This window comes from Rutidosis leptorrhynchoides, chromosome 5, assembly GCF_046630445.1.
Source record: "Rutidosis leptorrhynchoides isolate AG116_Rl617_1_P2 chromosome 5, CSIRO_AGI_Rlap_v1, whole genome shotgun sequence".
In the NCBI taxonomy this organism is placed as follows: domain Eukaryota; kingdom Viridiplantae; phylum Streptophyta; class Magnoliopsida; order Asterales; family Asteraceae; genus Rutidosis; species Rutidosis leptorrhynchoides.
Window position 1 is genome coordinate 330,041,224 of NC_092337.1, and position 23,145 is coordinate 330,064,368.

At 35.7% G+C, this 23,145-nt stretch overlaps 1 pseudogene; it reads left to right on the forward strand.

Annotated features, from left to right (window-relative positions):
* Positions 1-12,943: 12,943 nt before the first annotated feature.
* Positions 12,944-16,971, forward strand: LOC139846527 (uncharacterized; annotated as a pseudogene).
* Positions 16,972-23,145: the final 6,174 nt, after the last annotated feature.

The following is a 23,145-nucleotide window of genomic DNA, read 5'->3' on the forward strand; positions in this document are numbered from 1 at the left end:
AAGTAAGCTAGCAAACTTAGAAGTATTCTTGATTTTATGAAACTAGAACTTGTAGAATTTATGAAGAACACTTAGAACTTGAAGATAGAACTTGAGAGAGATCAATTAGATGAATAAAATTGAAGAATGAAAGTGTTTGTAGGTGTTTTTGGTCGTTGGTGTAGGGATTAGATATAAAGGATATGTAATTTTGTTTTCATGTAAATAAGTCATGAATGATTACTCATATTTTTGTAATTTTATGAGATATTTCATGCTAGTTGCCAAATGATGGTTCCCACATGTGTTAGGTGACTCACATGGGCTGCTAAGAGCTGATCATTGGAGTGTATATACCAATAGCACATACATCTAAAAGCTGTGTATTGTACGAGTACGAATACGGGTGCATACGAGTAGAATTGTTGATGAAACTGAACGAGGATATAATTGTAAGAATTTTTGTTAAGTAGAAGTATTTTGATAAGTGTCGTGAAGTCTTTCAAAAGTGTATGAATACATATTAAAACACTACATGTATATACATTTTAACTGAGTCGTTAAGTCATCGTTAGTCGTTACATGTAAGTATTGTTTTGAAACCTTTAGGTTAACGATCTTGTTAAATGTTGTTAACCCAATGTTTATAATATCAAATGAGATTTTAAATTATTATATTATCATGATATTATGATGTACAAATATCTCTTAATATGATAAATATACATTAAATGTCGTTACAACGATAATCGTTACATATATGTCTCGTTTCAAAATCATTAAGTTAGTAGTCTTGTTTTTACATATGTAGTTCATTATTAATATACTTAATGATATGTTTACTTATCATAATATCATGTTAACTATATATATAACCATATATATGTCATCATATAGTTTTTACAAGTTTTAACGTTCGTGAATCACCGGTTAACTTGGGTGGTCAATTGTCTATATGAAACCTATTTCAATTAATCAAGTCTTAACAAGTTTGATTGCTTAACATGTTGGAAACACTTAATCATGTAAATAACAATTTCATTTAATATATATATAAACATGGAAAAGTTCGGGTCACTACATTAGCCTTAATACACATGCAATTGAGATTAGTGAATAAATCATGTGATTAGTGTTAATTTTAGCTAGTCATGGATTAATGATGTAAGTAACAAATTAATGTATATGTTTATGTACTAATTTGATCTTAATAGAAGTATTAACATATTACATGATAGTATAAGTCTTCATTCATAAATACTTATGTAATTTATTTACATACTTTTACATGTTACATATATATACAAAGTTTTGTAATCTTTTATTATAGTCATAATATGGACTAGGGTTTAGGTGAAGGTATGATTTCATGAATGCTTATGAAATACCTATAAACCTTATGGAAAATTAAAAGACTCAAGGATATCATATTGCTTATCGTGTCGGAACTCAAATCCTTCAAGTTAGGTTAAGAAAATCTAGTCAGAAAAATCCGGATTGTCACAAAATTATATATGGAAAAAGTCGTATTAGACAACTAGATCAGTATATCTTTTCAAAGGGACTCTATAATCTACATAATTTTTAGTACTCATTTGATCCTTTGACTCATTTTAATTTAATTTATGTTTTTCATAAAAAATAAAATATAATAGCAATAAATATAAATATTCTATTCGAGTTAAGATATTTATCCCGATGAATATTATTACAATAAAATGAAATATAATAGCAATAAATATTTTTTGTGCAATGTGTATTATGTAAAGTAAGTTTGCAGTTACACGCATCAATGGACGTCTAGGAATGATTTTTTTTTTGAAAAGCAAGAAAAGATTTTATTACTCACAAATTACATGAAAAGTACAATAATGAGGATGATCTTCATCCTATACACACGAAACATACACCATACAGAACATAAAACTCGAGTTATACAGGAGGTTGCGAAGATGGCAACCATAAACATAAAAAACAAGGAACCCTCTATGATGAAAGATACATGCTCGGATTTGTTAACCAAGATAACCACTCGAATTTCTTTCCCTTTGATCTTAGAGATATCCATTCAAATGATTTGTTTTGAATCTCGGCAACAATAACCGGTGATGACCACGACTTCCCTTTGAAAACCATGTTGTTTCGGTTCCTCTAAATGTAATAAGCGCATACCCACTCAACCGCTTGCCATATTTTGCTTCCAAAGCTTGACATCGAAACAGACGAATTACCCTGAAGAATTTCATTGGAACTAAGGTTAACAAAATTGCCAAGCCCCCACCAACGATAGACTTTGCTCCACACCTCCATAGCATGAGTGCAAAAAATGAAGGTATGGTCTATAGATTCCGTGTCATCATCACAAAGGGGGCAACGAACACTGTGAATGTCTATTCCTCGCTTATCTAACTCTAGTCGAACCGGGAGCCTTTTTTTCACAAGTCGCCACACAAAAATTTCAAGTTTCTTGGGAACAAGACTATTACGCATAGTAGGAGTAACCAAAGAAGGCCCTGAACACAGCAACTTAACATCAATTAAATTCGATAAAGCTTTAACCGTGAAATTGTTGTTACCCGATAATGCCCACGTCCACGAATCTGGTACAGAATGTTTAAGTGAAACCTCGGCCAGCAGTACAGTAAGTCCAAGAAGGTCGTTTTCTGTTCGGCCCGTTGGTCTTCTAGCCCATATCTCGTCCTGGATCAGTCCCGGCCCATTTTGACACAATCTATCACACACCTTCACCTCTTTGTCCAGCTCTAATCGATACAACCTGGGGAACATTTCGCACAGTTTGGAGTCTCCAATCCATTTATCGTTCCAAAAGCAAGTAGAAGCACCGTCACCTATTGTCTTCACAAAATAATTCCTAAAAGGAATGTCTAAATCTTCAATCGATGTACCTGCAACCACAATATTATGCCACGTTCCTAAGCGTGAATAATGTCTATTGACATTATCCACACTTAAGCCTCCATCTGAACCATGAATGCTACGAATAACCTTAACCCAAAGTGAATTGGTTTCGGTTTTGAACCTCCACCACCACTTTTCCAAGAGTGCTAAATTTTTACTTTTAAGTGACCCGATGTTTAATCCCCCATTTTCATAAGTAGCTAGTATAGAATCCCACTTGACCTAAGAAATTTTAGACCCAAAACCCGTCCCACCAAAAAAAAAGAACGTCTCACACTCTCTAAAATTTTAAGCACACTAGGCGGGGCACGATAGAGCGAGAAATAATACAACGGAAGACTAGAAAGAACCGACTTAATAAGAACTAAATGACCTCCAAAAGACATCGATCGCATTTTCCATTTCTAGAGCCTACATTTGAACTTTTCAATAACCGGTAACCAATCCTTTAATTTTTTCATTTTTGACCCGATTGGTAGACCAAGGTAGATGAATGGGAATAACCCAACTTGACAACCAATATCATTTGCAACCAAGCTTAACTCATCACCATTTACCCCAATTCCATACAAATAGCTTTTTTGAAAATTAACCTTTAAACCCGAAGCAAGCTCAAAGCATCTTAAAAGGTTATGTAGGCTAGTAACGTTTGTACAGCTCCATTCCCCAACGAAAATAGTGTCATCCGCATATTGGAGATGCGAGATGGGAATTTTGTCACAACCAACCTCAATTCCTTTGAAAAGACCCCTATCAATAGCCGCCTTGGTCAAGATGTTTAAATCTTCCGCCGCTAAAATGAATAAGAAGGGTGATAGAGGGTCGCCTTGTCGAACCCCCCTTTCAAGCATAAATTCATTTGTCGGAGATCCATTCACAAGAATAGAAACCGAGGCCGAACTAAGACACGAATAAATCCATTTACAACATTTATCGCCAAACCCCATACTCCTCATGACCTCCATTAGGAACTCCCAATTTATACAATCAAATGCCTTTTCAAAGTCCACTTTGAAGAGTAATCCTTTAGCTTTTTTGGATTTGAGAAAGTCAATGCATTCATTCACAATGAGAGCCCCGTCCAAAATGAATCTTCCTTTTAGGAATGCACTTTGTTCAAAACCTACTACCAAAGGTATTACCTTTCTAAGACGATTCGAGAGGACCTTGGCAATTATTTTTGTAGTAACTTCCGATGAGACTTATAGGTCGAAAGTCACTGATTTTAATTGGATCCGATCTCTTAGGGATTAAAGTAATAAACGAGGCATTACATCCCTTTGAAAATTCTCCACTCTCCCAGAACCAAGTGACGGCATTGATGAGATCACTTTTAATTACCTCCCAATATTTCTTGAAAAATCTGAAATTGAAACCGTCCGGACCCGGCGCCTTTGAACTCCCACAATCAAGAATTGCGTCATGAATTTCCTTTTCCTCAAACTTTTCCTCTAAAGATCTAGCCTCAGAATCAGAAAGCACCGGATAATTTAAATCCTCTAGGCTAGGCCTGTCCACTTCCAGTTGGTTGAATCTGTTGCGAAAGTGGTTGAAAGTCTCGTTTTTTATGTCGACGGGAGAATCGTTCCAGATTCCATTAATTGACAGTCCTCGAATAAAATTCACATTATTTCTCCTACGAATCACCGAGTGGAAAAACTTTGTATTTTCGTCCCCTTCCACAACCCATTTTAATCGCGCCTTTTGTTTGAGCATGTCAGCTTTTATTTTCTCCTTTTTAAACCATAATTTTCTCGAGTTCCTCCACATTTCAAGCTCATCTTCATCTAAGGCACATAATTCGGCTTTTAGTTCAAGATTATTCGGTGTAGCTTTTAATTGTTCAATCTCCCCATCCAACTGATCAAATTTACCATGACTCCATCCTTTCAAGGCTGCTTTGATATTTTTTAACCTATTTCTGAAAACACAGTCCTTCCTAGCAATGTAGGGTACCGAGGAGTTCCATGCATCTCTGATAATCGAATCAACCTCTTCATTCTCGAGCCACACATCAAACACTTTGAAAGGCTTTAGCCCGAAATTTCTCTCTTCGTGTTTTAAAACAATTGCACAGTGATCTGAGAGGTGTCTATCTAACACTACCGCTGTCAAGTCCTTCCACAAACTAATAAAACTTTCTGTCACCAGGAAACGGTCCAGCTTGCTATACTTTATCCCATCGTCGCTTACCCTTGTGAAGTTCCTGCCTCCAAGTGGGATTTCTACCAAGTTGCACCCATCAATGAATTCGTTGAATTTTTTTGCCCTATATTCAAAAAACTCACAGTTAAATCTTTCAGAAGCGTTTCTGACTTCATTAAAGTCCCCACAAAGTATCCAAGCATCACTGGACTGTAACACGATATTAGACATAGAATCCCAAATTTTTTGCTTATTACAATCATCGTGTGGACCGTAAACGTTCAATAAATTAAAGTTACAACCATTGAGTTTCCATTTCCCAGATACCCCAATCCCGAATTCGAACCGAATCACATTTTCTGCTTCAAACAGATTAATGTCCCAAACCAACAACTGCCCACCCGACTTCCCGACTTTTTCAATTTGAAGGAAATCATAATCATCCGAACCCCATAGATTATTGACCCAAGATCTATCCACCACGTTGAGTTTAGTTTCTTGCAAAGCCAAAAAAGACGGTTTTTCTTTAAGAATAAGCTTTCTAACCCACCCCATTTTATCAAGCTCTTTACGAACCCCAAACCCCCTAATATTTAAGGAAATTAACTTCATAGAAATTAAAATCAAAACGAAACAGAGGAGCAGACGTATCTTACTGAGATGGAAGCTTTTGCTTCCATTTAAGACCAAGTTTACACCCGTATTCTCTGACCCCCGTAGATTGTGAGGATGAACAATTGGCCTCGCTAGGACGTGGAATATATGATTTGAATTGATCTCCCTATAGGTTTTCATCCAAACTAGGTGGTGCTTCCGCGAAATATAGATCAAATGTTGAAGAAGAAGGACCGAGCTGAGGGAGGACCACTAAGGCAAGAACAAACCGAAAAAACCTATGGGACATAGCCAAACAAATAAAACGTAAAAACCATTGTAAAAACCATTCTAGTTACCAAGCCACCACAAACCACCTCCACCCCCGCTCCATCAATCAAACCTCATTTATTTTGTAAAAGCTATCTAAAAAAAACAGTACGCTAGGCCATAAACCAACAAAGCAAACATCCCAATCAATACAAAGGTATCACCCCAAGTCCATGACCTAAGTACTAAACACCCAGATAAAACCGAGAGCCGATGGAGAGCAAAAACCGAACACGTTAAACAATAAACTGAATCCACCGACCCTAACCACCGGCCTTCACACCTGGTCTGGAGGCAACCAATTAAAAACAGGGGGCAGACCGAAGGTGGATAACTGGATACATCCAACATATCGACGGTGATCCAAAACGCCCAAGATCAAGTAAAGCCCAGTCGAAGGTGAGAAAATAAACATAGTAGATGTTGATAAGGATGTAAGAGGATCCCATCACTCCATAAAGGATTAAGGAACTCTGGCGAGCCTATAAGTCGATGGAGGAAAAAATAGAAAGAGAACAAATAAAACGAGCTATTAACAGAGTCATGTTCTAAAACATTCAAACCATCAAATCGTTGAATATTAGGCAAAAAAGTGAACAATACTTGTTTCGCCTTTCGACCGACAACTCTTGTAGAAAAGGCATCAAAAAACATAAAAAAGATCAAAACGTCACTGGAACGACATAAATGGAGGAAGGAAAGAGGAAAAAAAAAGTTGAATAAAATGAAAACAAAAAAGATTCAAACTCATGGAGGCAACTGACTAATGGCGAGAACCGGTGGCTGGACGAAAATGAGGAGGCGGGGCAGGTTTATTAGAATTTTGGGATTCGGGATATATGATGTTCTCCTGCACGACTATCCTCTATAATTGTAGAGTTAAAACTGTAAATAGGCTATATATACTTTCTCAAATGTCCCGATGTAGGCTATATACCAATTTTTTTCTTCTTAATGTCGACTATATACTTTCAAAAAGTGTACTAATATAAACGATTATACTTTTTTAACCTTCAACTAAAAAAGTTGATGATGTGTCATAATATTTACATTTTACATTGGAACAAAAAAAGAAACTATATAACCTACATTGGAACAAAAGAGAAACTATATTTGGTTCACGTCACCCGTAAAAACAATTACACATAATTATTTTGACCGGTTGTACTGGTAACAAATTATTGACATGAGAACACATTTTTAAAGTATATAGCCGACAATGAGACAAAAATGGGTATATAGATTACATCGGGAGATTTGAAAAAGTATATAGCCTATTTGTAGCTTTAACCCATAAATTTAATAGGGCCCGTACAAATAGAGACTAATATTAGACCACCCATTACTATGACTGTGATTTTGATACAAATTTAGTATTTTTAGGAGTTTTTGATTGTGACATGGCAATGTCTAGTTTTTTGTGGGTTGTTAGAACGGTGCCATCGATCACGAACACTGACCGCACTCATCCTGTGTTGGTGTGGGCACCAACGGCACGTGAATGCCCTCCTTCCAACCTCATTTTTGCGCCGTGTTTCGTGGTGATAAAGCATATCTATGCTTTCTCACCACGAAAAAAAGTTCTAAGACTTTTTCTCTGTTCGGGTTACCCGTGAAGATGAGTAATCAAACCATACTCTAGTGTATGCAACCCATCAGGATTATTTCTTGACTGTATCCAACCCTTCACTGACCTGATGTTCGAATCTTGTGGTGGTCAGGGAAGATTTGGAATTAGCCAGCAGTAATCCTGATGGACTGCGTACAGTATTCGCCCTCTCTGGTAACCCGAACAGGGAAAAACTCTAAAAAAAAATTGTTGTGAAAAAGCATAGCTAAGTGGGAAGAGTGTGAAATTTTTATTTGTACTTTCAACTTTAATACATGCAAATTATTTTATTAGATTAATATGGTGCATGAGATCACGTGATAGTAAGGAAATGTGTGATGATTGAGAGTGATTGTATCTTGGGGAAAATGTTGATTGTAATGTTGATGTAACAGTCTGTTATGGTGATGAAGTGTGTGATGATTGAAAGTGACCTTATAGTGTGTATCGAATTTTTATTAAAATGTTTTGAGTGATAGAAAAAATATGATTGTAAGCTTAGTGTAATATATAAAATATAATTTAATATTATAGTAATATGAATATAATAAGTTTGACTAACACTTAAAATTTGTCAAAATTAATGCCCCCTATTAGGTGTCAATATCATCAAAAACTACCCACATCATCATTTTGACGCCTAAACTTCACGACAGTAGTGGGTCATTGGGTAAATTTAATTGGGGTGGTAGGGTTAAGATGACTCAAACGTGACGTGATCATTTTTCTATAAGAGGTGATATATTTTTTAATTTATTTTTGATAGATTGATAAATATTTGATGTTATCTTTCAACAGTATTCTCAAATAAGTTGTAACATAAAACTTGTGTAAAATATCATTTAAGGGTATTTTTAGTATTCTTAAGTGGATTTATCAAAAATAATGTAGAAAATATCAATACCCTTTTTTACGAGGATATTATCATGAGTGTCTCAGATGCTACACATCTTTATTTATTTTATTATTTAGAATAATATACACTAATATAATTATTCTTTGGCTCAATCAAAATTTACCATATTACGGGTCTTGTCGTTACAGACTTACCTGACGCCGATTTATAACCAAAATAATGCCCGTAAGGGCGTTGTTTTTGTCAGAACACGCCAACTCCTGACAACACCAACTTCGACGCCGCGTTACAGGCTTTGGGGAGCATCAGATTTGTCAGGTCCAAGGGCTCTTTTACCTATTGAGGTCGCGTTAAATCTGGTCTACCTCACAAGCTAAAATGGACAAGCACGCAGTAAGGGCTTTGTTCCCGAGTTTGTTTGAGAAGTAAAAGAAATGAAATGAATGAGAAGGAGGATTCTTCAAATTTGAGAGAAAGCTTTGAAAAGAAAAATTACAATAAATAATACATTATGTTCCTTTCCCTTCTTCCAAATATAAAACCCAAGAACACTTCACTTTATATTCCTTTCACCTCATTTATTTGCAAATTAGAACTTGGAAAAAAAGCCTAAGGCTCTATTCTCGAGATTGTTTGCAAAAGAAAAGAAATGAAAAGAAAGGAGAGGAAGAAGTTCTTTTCAATTTGAGAGGAAGCATTGAAAGAAAAATTAGACTAAATAATATACATCACTTACTAAGTAGGTATTGCTCGAACAGTACTACAGCTAGTCTGAGTTTCAAAGGTAACTATTTTGATCCTGACAATGCCCATATCGCTAGCTCGATTTTCTGGAGGGTTTTTTCTATTGCAGTTCCCCTCTGACACGTGCATGAAAATCGCGAATGTGATTAATTCTTGACTGGATGATGCGATATTGGTGGTAAATAAAAAATAAAAAATAATATACATTACTTTCCCTCGAAATTAAAATAAAACTAAAAAACATCATTTCTCCTTTTGTTTTCCCCCACTTCATTTCAGTTCCCTTTAAATTTAAATTTAAATTCCCTTTAAATTAAAACTTCTAGCAAAACTGTCTTAGTTCCATCATATGTACCTGGTTAAACACCAACTAAAGCCTAATTCCACTCAAATTAGATCGACGAAAGTGTCGATCAAGGAGAACGGGAAATAATGGCGGTTTCTAGGGTTTCTTACGTGTCCGATCGCAACACTGAAGATATAGAGAATTACTAATCGAAGGTATTAAACTCTACTAAATTCGTTTTTTGGGTTTCTGATTATTGTTATAATTGAATAAATGAATTAAACGAATTTTAAGTTGGTTATGTGATTAGGCGGTGTTCCAGAATTCAACTGTGTTATAAAATGTATATAAAATCGGTGTAAATCGAAAACGAGTCTGATTAATCCCCAATTTAGTATAAGGCTTACAATGACTCGTGTGTTAAATATAAGCATTTCAATTACAATAGAGAATGTTGGATAAAGATAGTGTGTGTTAACCACATTACTTGAATTTGTACTATTATTTAGGTAAGATAAATAATGTGTTCTTGTAGGCTTGCCCATTTATTTGCTCAGTTTAGATGTTAGGTTGCAATCCATAAAATTGACATCATTTGTTTGGGGGTAATGACATATTTGCATGATGGTGGTGTCATCTTGTTAGGAATTATGGACTCCAAACAAGATAAGTGATTGATCACAATCACTAACCCACAACAAAAAACGAATAATCAAAGGATAAACAATAAATAAACATAAACGACACAAGGTTTTTACGCAGTTATATCCCAACTCCAATCGCACGACGAAGGGTTTCGTCCACGGGCGCAAACTAAAGATTTTTCCTTATTACTTTCGTGCACACATTACAAAGAGGCCAGGGTTAGAAGAATGTAAATAAGGAAACCAAATTGTCCAGCTTGCTGAACAAGCTAAGCCTCACGATTCGCTTAAGGTTCCTCGCGATCCGCGGCCTACTAACTAGTTACAATCTAGTCCCTTGCGTACTAACTATGTCTCGTGATCCGCAAGCTGAGCCTCGCAATTTGCGATGACTTTTGTTCCTTGTTCGAATTCTTCACACTCAACACATCATCTATGGGTATCTGAACTCCATTCACTAATCTGGGTAAGAAATTGATAATCTGGATTGATTTTTGATTCACAAAACACTTTTTTAATTAAGTATTTCGACCCGTACAGGTCATGGGTTCACGAAAACTCAACTGGGATAAGACTAGAAATATAATCTTATTGCAGTCAAGAACAAATCAAATCAATTGATTCGAGATAATATTATGTTTTTGTTTTCCGTATGAAAGCATATTACTGTTTTACTGGAGGGAAAAACAGTTAAGTCTGGTTACAAAACAAAAGGGTACAACCCTTAGTTTTGAGGGGAAACTCGTTAATCGAACAGCTGCCCCTTGGACCCCGCAAGGGTTGCATCCCCTTTGATCCCTGTTATTTTCGCGACAAAAACTCTTCTATACATAACCTGTAATACCCTTTAATTGTAGAATGGTTATTTTAGAAGATATTTACTCTGGCCCACTAGAAGTTGGGTGTTTAGGTTGTCATATATGGTTGCCTCTCTAAGTCTATATATCTTAACCCAGTAAGACACTATATGAAATTTCTCTACTTCACTTTCTAGAGATTGACCATCAGAATACTTCTACGGTATACCCCATTATGAAGACATCCACGAAACTAATGATCAAAATATTGAAAAAGGACAATCTCTTCTATCGCGTCTATCTCTTATATGCCAAGTTTATTAATCTCACGTTCCTTCATCACCCAACTAGTAACCCTAACGTCATCATATACATAAGATACATAGTTAGTCAAGCTTTTAGAACTCCTAAAACTGTCTCCCTTCCGTTTTTCACCATGAGGAGGATGAATACGAAATAGTTGAAATGTCTCGTTGCCCGAATCGTAAAAAAACTATCATAAAAGATTTAATAAACATAGGCGTTGAATAATAGTGCATCATTTCCATAACCTTTTGTTCACATCGGAAAGGACTTAGACACAAACCTATCGATGGATTAGTGTTTGATGGTGTAGACTTCGGTTACAATCAATATCCCCTACCACGAACCACTTTGTATTCCCCTGCCTTGAAATTTCAAAACCATATATTTGTTTACATATACTTTTTGTACACAATTGTCGTTTTAGAAGTATTATATAATTATGTATTATTTAATTTATTTATTGATTGGAATACATACAACGTGGTTACATAACCTTTTCATTTTGAGACACTTATAAACAGATAAAACAACTGGTTCAACTGCATCCCATTCACCTTGTGTGTTGGGGCTGGGGGTTAGGTCATGGGTTCGAGCCTCGCTCTACCCATCCTATTAATTAATCTTCCTGAAATATGGATATCCAGATTGACCCCAATGCAAAGCTTTCCGTTCAAAAAAAAAAAAAAAAAGAAAGAATACTTATTTATATATTAATTTTTTTTTGGACTGACCAGAGCTGCACAATATAGGAACTGTCTAATTTAGAAGGGAATAAATTTACCTCCCGAATTTTATTACTTTGCCCAAGTTCAAAGTCAGAATACAAAATTCTGAGTGGAAGCCTTATACACATAACTACCTATTGACCCACAGTTAGATCTCGAGAGCATTTTCGTTAATGAAATCGACCCAGGTGGCAGAATTGGTCAACCACTACAACTTCTTAACCGAATGGGACAAACCAAATGGTAATTAAGAACATGGTACACTTGCATTTCATATTATATGTCCAAAGGAGTAGGGACAACAATCCAAGGTAGCTATAAGTGTAGGTGTAGAAGCATGTTCAACAACCTTATTACCAAAACACACTCCTACTCCTACGCACGAAGATGCAAATCTATTGATGGTATGCTGCAACCTGTTTTTTTAACATAATTCATGATCAAACTATTGTACATTACTAAATGGCTAATCAACTGTTTGCAGTTTACTAGTTTGGTTAAGCATCCTTGGCTTTATAATATTGATATTTGAATTTGATATTGATACTTTGATACTAAACATTATTAGAACATATTTAATCCAATGTCTCTTTAAGAATATTTCAAAGTCAACCCCCGATGACGAATACAACCAGGTTGTCAAGATCTGGATACTAAGTTTAGCCATTTGTAAGCATTTAAAAAAATTGCAGCTTCTCCTATACAAGTAGGATTGTATTGTATACCGATCTTTTTTTCTGACATTACGGTCCTTGTGTGGTTTATCGTATCTTCGATCCTTTTACACTTTTTCGATTGGGAGGATCATATATCCCTATCTTGACAACCTTAGTTGCAACACCTGTAAATTATTATAAAATAATTGCTCCCATGTTTTCAAACTTTGACCTCTCTAACAATACTTTAATCACTTTAAATATTAAATCAAGCCTTAATTAAGAATGATTATTAGAAGTATTTTGAACCAACACACCAAACCCTATTCCCGAACATTTTCATTGAGGGGAAAATGGGAGCTAACTGTTCTAAACGGATCGAACGACGAAAACGAGTTGCTTCAGAGAAGAAAATTCTAAAAGAACTCGAGGAAAAAAGTGGGTGCGAATATCCTGGATCCAATTACCATCCAGTTGACCGAAAAAACTGGATGGCGGGACTAAATCCCCAAAAACTTCGCTTAAATGAGATCGTGTGGCCGGGTACTCATAACTCCGCCACCAACAAGATTGGCATAAAGATGATTTCTCGACCGTTTGCTCGATGCCAGTCGTTATCCATTTACCACCAGTTCGTATGTGGGGCCCGTCTTCTTGATGTTCGGGCCAACAAGGACCGAAAAGTCTGTGGGATCCTCACCTCATATAGTATTGATGTCGTTATAAACGACATCAAAAAGTTTATCTCTGAGACCGAGTCAGATGTAACAACCCTACTTTTTCCGTTACTGCCGTTAATAGTCAGTTAATAATTTTAACGGTGATTACTTGACTTTATATGTGTTTAAGTGTATCAAATGCATACTTGATCCTTGGTGGGTTACTTGAATTAATATGGGTTAATATTAATTGGAAAACATATTTCGGTTAATGAAATACGATAAAAAAACGAAACGGTTTGAATAACTGCAAAAACTATATTTCGAGTAACGAAACGCTCGGGTTTATTTTAATAATTATTTTAATAATTATTAACTTTGAAAAATATTTAATTTATTAGTTGTTTTAATAAATTAAACTACTTGGTTGCGTTTTAGCGAGCGGTTAACGTTCCGGGGCTTCGGTACATTTAAACGACACTTGAAACGGACCACTAGTCCACGAACTTGGACAACACGAGCCCGGGAATCCCATGTGAGCCATGTTCGGCCGTGACCCACCCCCTCACCCCATTAATTTTTGTGTTTGGGCTTTAGTTAGTCACTAGTGTTTTGTTAGGGCCCTAATCTAACCTACTAGTAATCAAACACTGCATATTACTCCCTAAACATAAAAACAGTCGACCTCCTCCTCCCTCCTGCTCCCTTCGTCGATCACCATCCCCAACACAACCACCATCAATTTTAATTTTTAGCTTTTGCTTTCAACACGAAGATTGTAATTTTCGTCGTTAGCTACGCATTGGTATAACTAATTTGTTGATTGAAGGTATAAATCTATAAAGCCTAATTTTCATAAATCTGAATTTGATAAGATTTCATAGTATATGTTGTCAATTGCTCAAGTCTATACGTTCATAATTAATTGCATGCTTTAATTTGTTCGTTTGACATGTTTAGGGTTAAACCCGAATCTGATTTGTACGATTACAGAAACTTGAACTTGTTGAATGTTAAATATTATTACATATTTAGATCCTCTCGAAAAACTAATAATTTTAGGCTTTTGAATTGCGTATTTTTGTTACCGTATGTGCAAGATATGTTTAATTGAAGTTTTGTTGCAAATCTGTGATATAATTCGAAATCTGGACAAATAGGTAATGAATTGAGCTATGAACTGATTTCCATTGAGTACATAATTTAAAAACATTCAATTTGGACTAGGATATCATGCTATTTGGAGTTGTAAAACTCATTTTATGCTTAAATGATCGTTCTTGGTAAAACTCGTTTAATCGGTAACTTAAAACAGGTTCTAAAGGTAATTTAAAATGTGTTCTTGAACCAAGTCTTTGCATGTCTGTAAAATTCATATATTGTAGATAACTTTTCATCTAGGCCTTGTAATAATTGGACATGTATAGCTTGCGTAATGTGCGTGCGAAAACGACTACATGTGTTCTGTCCGAATCTGCTAAGTATGCACCTTTGGCCCTATAAGTTGAGTTGTGTATAGTTTAAAGACTTGAGCTTCTGGATATTTACTCTTTATATGTTATGGAACAAAAGTCTAGTTTATGTCAAACCTTGTAACCTGCTACATTATGCACTATAAGGCCCAAGATTTGATAACTACTGAATTGGACGGAAACTAACATGCCGGAATAAACTGCACCAATTGGCTAAACCAAATCACCTCATCTTTTGATATGTGTTAGTTTAGCTTGTCCTTGAAATTTAGCCACCGACCTTGCTTGATTTGCATGCTCCTAGCTCCGGTTATGCCCATTTTGAAACTGATATGCAGATTAAAACTGATTTCGTGCAACGCGTATTGTGAATGCGATTATGTGCTTCGTGCTAAGGACATAACTTTGAACTTGTGAATGGATGTAGATTATATACGGATCATTAACATGTCATAAGTGAAACTTGATTATCATATGTTCATATGTGGCTTAGTTGCACACTACTTAACATGCGGTATGACAACGAAATCGGTAATCAATAAAACTTGAAACTGAAACTGAAAATGAACGATATAAACCAAGTTTGACTATTTGACCAACATTGACATGAACTTACTGATGTGTTGACTTTGGTTGACCACTTTGACCAAGTTTGACTTTTGTTTGACCTTGGTTGACTTTTGTTGACTTGCATGAACTAGTTGACTATGTGTTGACTTTTACATTGAAACGCGTCGGTCTGAACAATAGGACAACTTACTCTATGAAATAACTATTGTACTAGATACAATTATTGACCAACCTAAATACGTATATCTAGGTTTCATTACTCGAACGTAGTCCGTACAGGCTACTTGTTGCTTAATTTCATACCGAGCTTTTCAAAGGTGGTCTACAGTCCCGCTTTTTACATATTTTCTGGGATGAGAATACACGCTGGTTACATTTACGTTATTACAAATGCTTTTACTTTTGACACGAGTACTATTATACATATTGAGTTATTGTTCACAAAGCCCCTAGCTTGAATACTTTAATTACCTTCGGGTAAACACAAATGAGATGGACGGATCCATTAGGTTAGACAAACTTCACCCTACTATAACTGTGGTGCATTTACTTTGAACTATATGTACACTCGAACAAGTGTATACGATTTACGGGGTAAAGGATAAGTGTAGTTATATACTATACGCAGGTTTATAGCTAGTATTCAAGTGCTCATGGATGTATGTACATTTTTGCAACGTTTGGGTTGTGCTTATTGAAATCTCGTGGTCAAATGCAAATGAACTATTTTTCTGAATACTGTTTTTCAGATACTGTTTTACATTACTTAAATCTGTAGATTCATCAACATTATTGTTGACCTGTTTTTGCGTGTTTGTTCTCAGGTCCATAAGAGGTATTAGCTTCCGCTGTTTGCTTGGTGCATGGTCTGACTGTGGTGTCAGCATAATTTCTTTAAAGACATTATTTCCATTTAATTCGCATTTAAACTTTTTTATTTTCACTAAATATTGTTGGCTTGTGGTTACGATCACAATGGTATTTTTATGGTTGTTGACTAGTGTTTTAAAGTCAACTGTTTTTAATAAAATTAAATGCGAATGCTTTTGAAATGTCTTATTTGGAGGACGTGAACTGTTACTGTGGGACCTATGATTAACACGCCGTCAGATGAATTTGGCGGGGTGTTATATCAAAAATCATAATTCTCGAGATACGGACGGAAATAGGGCATACGGACCCACCCGAGTTTGATAAGTACTTAGAACAACTTGGTAAACTCTTGATCCATCAAGATGATAATGTGTTTGAAAAAACAATACATGAGATTCTACCAAAGAGGATTATATGTTTATGGAAGCCAGAAAAATATTTCTGGCCCAGGCCCGGGAGCCCGTTTTGGAATGCGGGTTATATGTATGGTGATTTTGGATTAATTCTGATTTACCAGCAACAAAGTTTGAGAGCAATTTGAGGCACTTGAGTCGACAACCGCCCGTTAGTTGTCGAGCATACTTTTATAGGGTGGGTAATACGGTGACACCACAAGCGGATAACCTGGTTTTGTGTGTAATGCCTGTTACTAACCGGATTCGAAGGTATGGGAGGTTGTTTATAAGGCAATGTTTTATGCTAACGATTGCGGATAGGCTGCAAATATTTTCGACTGATTTTATAGATGAGGATTTTGTTGATGCTTGTATTGGTGTCACATGGGCAAGAATTGAGGGGAAAGTATAGTGTTTTTTTTAATGACTTATGGTTGTATATTTCGGATGTACATATATGTGAGCTAATGTTTGTTGGGCAGAATAATTGATTAATTTGTTGGTTACAAGAAATTTCTCAACTTGTATGTTTTCTGAAAGGGGAGTGATATGTACACAACTCATTTTTGTTATGTACACAACTATCATGCTTTACAGTGTTGTACAGTACAACACTGTAAAGCATGATGGTTGTGTACATAACAAAAATAGGTTGTGTACATATCATCATCCTTTCTGAAATCATCTACATTGTAATTTTTGTGTTTCTGTGAATGAATCATCATTTTTTTGTATACAAGCAATTCTTTTTCTGAAAAGTATATAAAAGGAAATTAAGTTAGTAAGAATGAAATATTCCCTCCTCGCCTTAATAGTTAAAGTATACTACTAAGTACTAACAAAGTAACAGTACCTATACTGTTTTATAACAAACGTTCAAAGTGACATTGTTGACATGAATCCAAAATGAAAAACCAATTCATCATTTACCTGAAAGTATCTAGTTATATCTATGATCTGCAGAGGTCAATATTTTGCTTATAAATAATTATAATTATTTCTAACTATTATGCAAAGAATACCCTGATTTATAATGAATTACCTTTTGTTAAATAATTATATGGAACTTGTTACGTATTGTAAAAAACGGGTATATCAGTTTGCTTGGTTATCGGCCTTTTGGACACTTGTTAAGTTTTACAATTACTGCTCTAGAGATCCAGTGCCACTAGTTACTGAAGTTTATAGTCAGAATGTTCGGAGCCAATGGGATAATGTTGACTATGATGGGATCGTTTTGGTTAAGCGCTCATCTTGGCTGTATCATGATACCGTTAAGAATTGTAGAACCTAGCAAGACAAGTGATTGATCATAATCACTAACACACGAACGACAAATGATTAAACTAAAGCATGAAACAATAAATAAATGCATAAAAACGACACATGATTTAACGTGGTTTTATCCCAACTCCAAAACACGGAGAAAGGTTTACTCCACGATCGCTAACCAAAGATTTTTTAATGTAAATTTCGTGCACACAATTACAATGAGCCAGGGTTGCATTACATAGACAAAACTAAATAAGGAAACAATCTAAACCGACTTGCTGGACGAGCTAGGCTCGCGATCGGGAAGCTTCCCTTGCGACCGCTAGATCTTCACATAAGATTCTGGAACTTTCCTTTTCACGTCTTGATCTTGTTGCCCAATTCATCCGATTTATTTCCTTGTTTAAAGTTTTCATATCTCAACAATCTTCCACTTGGCGACTTTGAACAAACCCATACCGATGAGCTCAACTGTGTTTATACAAACCCACAATAACTCCAGACTAGCCGATTACCAATTCCTTTTGATACCGCCGGATGAGACACCCAAATCACGCCACACTTCACTCGTTAACCCACGAACAAGTGAAGTCTTTCGACACCAAAAAACACCGCTGAGCGATAATCCAATCTCTTAGTTACTACCTTGGGTCATCTTGGTTTATGCACTACAATCTTCTAACACGAAGATCATCTTCCTACACGAGAAGTCCAATTGAAGTATATGACTTTTCAATTATAGGATTCTTCCATGAGACTAACACCGCCTCATTGATCAATCCAGACATGTCCAATCCTGAACCCACATGTCAATGATCACCCTCGTACAGAATTTCACCGTCTATCTATGATTTTCCTTCCTAGCAATCAGAAAATCCAACATACACCCTCGTAGATTCTTCATCAAGGCTCCAGTGAGAACGCAGTCACAACCTCGAAGTCTACCACCTTTTTAACTTTTTGCTTTCTAGCTGGTACACTGACCTCCTCATAACTATGAATTCACAAACCCCATCTTCTCACCAAGCGCGCTCCCACTGTACGTGTAAGATCCTGTTTTTTCAGATGTATGGGACGTCGTTGATGTGTGCAGCAGCGTATACGAAATAGTTATATTTTTACTACAAAATACTATTAAATACGATACAATTTTACACAAGTTATTTATTTATTTATAGAGTGGATATACCTAAACCTTGCTACAACACTTATAGGCAGTGTACCTAATCGTACAGTAGTGTAATTTTTAGTAAGTCTGGTTCGTTCCACAGGGAGCTAGCCAAGTTTAACGCTATATTTTTAAAACTATATTTGTAAATATATAAATATATATATATATATATATATATATATATATATATATATATATATATATATATATATATAAGTAGTATTATTATTATAAAAGGGAGTTTTTACCGTTTAATGACCAGTTTGTCGATTTTAAAACTTAAGTCGCAGTTAAAACCTAATGTAAAATATTAAATATATAAAAGACTTAATTTAAAGTGTAAAGTAAATGACAATAATTAAAATGCGATAAATTAAAATGCGATAAATAAAATGACAATAAATAAAAGTGCGATAATTAAAAGTGCAATTAAATATGAAATAAAGGAATTATGCTTATTTAAACTTCCGTAATCATGATGTTTGACGTGTTGATTTTAGTTTATTACCATGGGTTAATTGTCCTTTGTCCTGGATTATTCAATATGTCCATCTGGTTTTTGTCCATAACAGTCCATCAGTCATAAATATAAAGTGCGAGTGTCCTCGTCAAGTTATCCTTATATCCGAAGTCAAATATTTCAACTAATTGGGGACTTAAACTATAATTACACTAATTTTCCTTGTATATAATTCAACAATGTTTTAATAAATCCATTGACTATTAATTCATTCCCGTGTCCGGTTAAATGAACGATTATTAGTACTTATAAATATCCCGCCCATCGTGTCCGATCGAGTGTATATGGTTATTTATAGGTACGTCCAATTGTAAATCTTTATATTAAATTAACAAACTATGATTTAATTAAACAAATATAAAGCCCATTAATAGCCCATAGTCTAATTTCCACAAGTGTCGTTCTTTTGTCTAAACCCTAATTATGGTACAAAGCCCAATTACCCCGTCTTTAATATTTAGCCCAACATCATGATTACTTCGGCTTAAATAAGCATAATAATAACTTAGCTACGAGACATTAATTTAAAAAGGTTGAACATAACTTACAATGATTAATAATAGCGTAGCGTTACACGGACAGAATTTCGACTTACACCCTTACAACATTCGCTAACATACCCTTATTATTAAAATTAAAATTATAATATATATATTTATTTTTACGTAAGAGGAAAGAAGAGAAAAAGATGTGTTTTTGTTCGACCAAAACTGCGAAATTTATAGATGTGGCCAGCATATTGGGGCCATGCGATCGCATGGAAATTGCACTTCCAGACCATGCGATCGCATGGCCTGCTTTTCCAGCTCACATGGATTTGTTTTCTTGTTTTCTGACGGTTTTATTAAATATATATAATATATAAATAATTTTAAGAATTATTTATATATTATATTATATTTATGTGCATAGTTGACTTGTAATTTTTGTTCCGTTGCGTCGCACGTTAAGAGTTGACTCTGGTCCCAATTCCGGATTTTCGAACGTCATTGCGTACAATTTAATATCTTGTATTTTTCATTTTGTGTCTTGTACTCTTGTAATTTTGAGACGTTTCTCATCAATAATTAGAACCACTTTGATTGTACTTTGTACTTTTGAGCTTTTTGGTCGTTTGCGTCTTCAATTCGTCGAATCTGTCTTTTGTCTTCACCTTTTATTATTTAAACGAATATTACTTGTAAATAGAACAATTGCAACCAAAAGCTTGTCTTTCTTGATGGATAATGCTATGAAATATATGTTCGTTTTTAGCATTATCAGCCATCCAGAAGTGTGGGACGCCGTCCAATTATAAAGGTCTGGACACCGTCCAGAATCCTGGAGGCCGTCCAGTTGAACTGGCGGGCTAGCTGTGTTCTTTTAGATATTTTAATGGGGGTAGTTTGGTCTTTTCACTTTGTGGACGAATTTAAGGCTTTAGATCAGTTTTAGAGCACCATTTACTCCATCTTCAATTACCACATCTTTTCCACTTAAGTTCTAGAGAGAGAGAAAGATCTAGAGTGAGAGAGCTCAAATCAAGGAAGAAGAAGCTTGTTTCGGGTTAAATTGAAAGTTCTAAATTTGTCCATTTAGTCTCTAGCTACGTAGTGGTTGTGGTGGTAAGACTTAACCTTGATTTTCTTGTTTTAATTGTTTAAGGGTTGGGGTTTGGGTTAGTGATGAACATAAAACCCAAATTGTTAGTGTTTTGGGGGTTTTTTTGGGTAAGTTTGGGTCATGAGGACTCAAAGATGACTAACCTAGAGTTTTGAAATACTAAATGTGGTTATGAGTCATAAATTGGTTAGTTAACTAATAGCACAGCTAGATGTTATGTAAGTGGGTGTTATTTGGGTATGTGGTGACCCGGATGGGTGTGTAAATCTTGAAATGGGTCAAACGAGTCCTTGATGACCTAAGTTGTCTTACGAGTGTGGAAAATGCGATAACCTTGTGTTAAAATGTGTTTTAAGACCATATTTGGCTAGTGTTAGGGTTTTGGAAAAATTGACCCGATGTTAGGGGTAAGTGTGCAAATGGGTCGAAGTTTCACCAACGGTCAAAATGACATTAGGATGGTTAGCAAGTTGGTTGACCAACTTGAGTTTGTGATTGATTATATACATAATGTGATAGGTACGTTATGTTGAAGGTTGCAAGCTCGGTTATCTTTCACAAAAGACTTTAAGGTGAGTGGAATAATTATATGCGTAGGTATATAATGTATTTATTTGTTGTATTGTGAGATGTGAAGTGTCGAAGTGTTAAGACACCATGTTTCACGTGACGAGTGAAGCGTCGAGGTGTTAAGACGCCACTCGGGGTGAAGAATCGAGGTGTTAAGATGCCACCTAGGAGTGAAGTGCCGAGGTGTTAAGGCACCACTCCGTAAGATAAAGGGTAAAGCATCGAGGTGTTAAGATGCCACCCGAGGGTTTAGTGATACGAGGTGTTAAGTACACTAACGGATGTTATGAACACCGATGGCCTTTCACGAGTGCCATTCCCTTGTACGATTGGTTAACCATGGTTATTGTGTGGTAGCGTAAACATACTACATCGTTCGAGTTATATATATGGTATTGATGTGCTAGCTTGTGGTACCGGAGGTTAATAGCTTTGTATTTGAGATGATAAGCTAATTGTGTTACTAGCATGTATGCGGTATGTGTGTAAGTGTTTGCAAGTAGGTATATTATATATGTATGTGTATAATTATTGCATTCACTAAGCGTTTTGCTTACCCTCTCGTTGTTTACTCTTTTTAGGCTCCGGCGTGGACAAGGGTAAGGGTGTTCGATTGGATTAGAGGCCTCCCGCTCGTTTTGGATAGGGGATGCTTTTGGAAAGTTTAGTCTTTGAGGTTTGACCAAGATGTGGGTAGTTTAACCCCAAACACCATTTTCTAGGTGTCGTTTTAAATTTAAACTCTTATGGTCGAAACTCGTAATTTTGAACGAAATTCGTAAAACGGCCGATGTGGGCCCGATGTTGTAAAACTTGGTTTTATTGTAGAAATCTTTTAATTTTACTTATATTGACATGTTGTAAAAAGGGTTTCGTTTGAAAGTTTCGGAAAGCGGGTTTTCCGCTCACGTAAGTTGAGCACGGGGAGCAGAAACTAGTAGTTCATTGGGATGCCGTCCCAAATGTTTGGACGCCGTCCTAGCCTTCAGATCTGGACGCCGTCCAGATAGCTGGACACCGTCCAGATGTACTGATTCAATTTTTTTTTTTGGCATGTTTTTGGTATAACGAGGTTTGGGTCGTTACAAGTGGTATCAGAGCATGGTCTAAGGGATTTAGGCGACTTGAGATAGGTGCCTAGACTTAGACTTTATTGTGTATATGCGTTATGCGGGACTTATAGGAGACGGGTCGGACCGGGGATTGGTTAGTGCCTAGGATTAGGTTAAATAACTATGCGCTAATTGTTTTGTGTTGTGTTTTGCAATCATCAAGCGAGATAGACATTGTACTAGCGAGTTAATGTGACGTGCTCACGTAACAATGATTAGCTACCATTTTTACGGGTTCAAATCATGTCAAACAAGCGATATACGACGATTGTTGAGCAAGATGGGGCGGTGTGAGATATATATATACTTTGTGTTATGTCCTTTCGTTTCATTGTTTAA